Raw genomic sequence first — 2,447 nt, 5'->3', positions numbered from 1 at the left:
GTCCGCCTGGCTTCTCGCCCCACCCTTCCCTGGTCCCCTGGTTTGTGCTGTCCCGGCAGATGTCCAGGAAGCCAAGTGGACCCGGCGGGACCTTCTGCTGCTCCTGTGACAGTTACATTCTTGTGTTTACAGCGGCCGACACCCAAGTCACACCAAACAGCACAAACACCAAGTGTAGTCTCCTGCTAACGTGGAAGCGTCACCCGTAATTACAGTGTTTCGGAATGATTATATGCTAATCACTGAGTAAATGTGGAGTAACAATATGGGTGGCTTTTTTTTTTAAAATTAAGCCACCAAATGTTTAATAGGAGAAACAATAGGTTTACAAAATTAAAATATGATATTTGAAAACATTAGCCATTCCTAGGTAAATCAAAAAACCATTGTCTTATGGTGTTTCTATCTGTTGACTAGATATTCCCAGCTGAGCTGTATCCAATTCCAGGCCATGTTCTTCCCATAGCTGTTAGATGAAATATCTCGGATGACTGTAAACACATCCTGAGTTTCAATAAGGTTTGAGTCCTTGAGCAAGTCCAGATACCTTGACAAAAAGAGTAACATTCTTCACTGATGCTAATCCATACAAAAGTTTTTCTTTTTCTTGAGCTAATGAAGTTTTCTGGTATTGATCAAGCACGTAGTTCCATGGAGTCTCATCACCAGAGTTCTGCATTCCGTGACGATACACCAGGAGCCTGAGATTTACAGGAAGCCTCACAGTCCCAGTTAGCCGCCGCTGAAATGACCGGCAAGCATTGTCCAGGGCTTCTCTGTCTCCCGTCTTGCATGCAAGCCCGAACACAGAGGCACGGAGTAACTTGATGATGTGGTTTCCAGTATCATTCCATCCCAGAGAATCTGCAGTGGGTTTCACTTGACCTCGGAAGTATTCCTCAATCGTAGGGTATAGTTCTTTATCATCCTCAAACATGCTAATGGTACAAGTTATAGCTGAAATGACTCTCTGCCATGGTAAAAAAATCCTCTTCCGTTCTGAGATACGTGGTAAGGTTCAGAGCCACCTTATAACCAAGAAGTTGGGCTAATGGACCAGACGTACTTCAGAGGTTTCCACCTGCCCACCTCTAGGGAACTTGCCAAGGCAAAGGCACCATCAATGAGACTTGCACGATCAGCAGAAGAAACGCCCTTGTGGTTGAAGGAAAGACTGGTAGCTATCCAGTTCCAAGTTGGCACTTCATAATTTACACGATGAAACCCAATGTGATCTGGGTTTATTTTGAGAAAAGCATTTCCACTAGGATTAGAAGAGTTCAAAGTGATTCCTCCTGCTTCTGACCTGCTGTAGAGTGTAATGCTTGGTGCATTATCTTCAGGCCATTTAACTGGAATATTCCATGTGTAACCAAGAATTGAATGTGGCTGAGAAGAATTAGCTCTTGACTCCAACAGAAAACGTTTCTGTGTGACGTTCCTCATATCTTTCACATTAAGAACAGGATAGCCCATCTGTTCTGTCCAAGTGTCCATTACCTCTTTCACTGGTAAATTACTTGCCCCTTCAAGTGCTGCCCAAAAATCTGAAGTTTTTGCGTTCTCAAATTTGTATTTTTCCAAGTAAGTCTGATTGAGGTCTGCTCTGTTCGTGAGGTCTGCGTGCAGTCTGGTTCAGCCCTCCTTCCTGTTGTTGCCCTAGGGTTAGTTGTATCAATTAACTACATTTTCATACTATCTGTGGTTTTGGGAGGAATTCCACGTCTCACCTCTCACGCCGCCATCTTGAATCGCTGGGTGGCTTTTTACTTGGAAATGAACACCTGCCTCATCCTGGGTCTGGGGCTCGGGCCGGGATCAGGGTCCCCTGAGTCTATCAGGGCTGAAGACGGGAGCTTCCTTGGCTGCAAGATTCCCGGAGCCCCAGCCAGCAGCCCCGGGGCAGCGGGAGGCGCTCGGTCCCCTCCCCTTGTTCCTGCACAGATGCCCTGAGCTGCGGCCCTGAATGGCTGGATCAGACCCATGCAGGGCTGGGGAGCCGTGGCTGCACAGTGGCCTCCGCGCCATGGCAGGGGTGACAGAAGGAAGGGGTTTGTGGTCACCGCTGCCCATTGCCACTCAGTGTGTGGGGGGCCCAGGCTGAAGGAGGGCCTGAGCTTCCTTCCCTGTGTGTCCTGAGGCCCAGCCTGGCCTTGCGCAGGACCCCGCCCTGCCCGGGTTGACAGGTGCTCCGCCTCAGTGCCCCGGGCCTCCCCTTCCCTTCCTGTGGCTGCCTCGCGTGGGGTCCGAGGTGGTTGGTGATGGCGGGGGTCCCACACTGTCCTGCCAGTTTGTTATGATGGCTCATGGCTGGGGGCTGCCCAGACCACCGTCCTCGGGTGCTCACTGGGACCGTGCCCTCCCCTCTGCCGAGTCCCCGGGTTCACTCTCCGTGAGGCTGCAGCCCAGCCTGGCCACGTCTGCCGCAGGACGGGTGCGAGTGGCCA

General features: G+C 50.6%; 1 pseudogene; it reads right to left on the bottom strand.

The window, feature by feature from the left end:
* Positions 1–402: 402 nt before the first annotated feature.
* On the bottom strand, positions 403–1,745 carry LOC108401700 (glutamyl aminopeptidase-like; annotated as a pseudogene).
* Between the last annotated feature and the right edge of the window lie 702 nt (positions 1,746–2,447).

This window comes from Manis javanica, chromosome 10, assembly GCF_040802235.1.
Source record: "Manis javanica isolate MJ-LG chromosome 10, MJ_LKY, whole genome shotgun sequence".
Classification (NCBI taxonomy): domain Eukaryota; kingdom Metazoa; phylum Chordata; class Mammalia; order Pholidota; family Manidae; genus Manis; species Manis javanica.
This window is presented reverse-complemented; position numbering and strand designations above follow the sequence as displayed.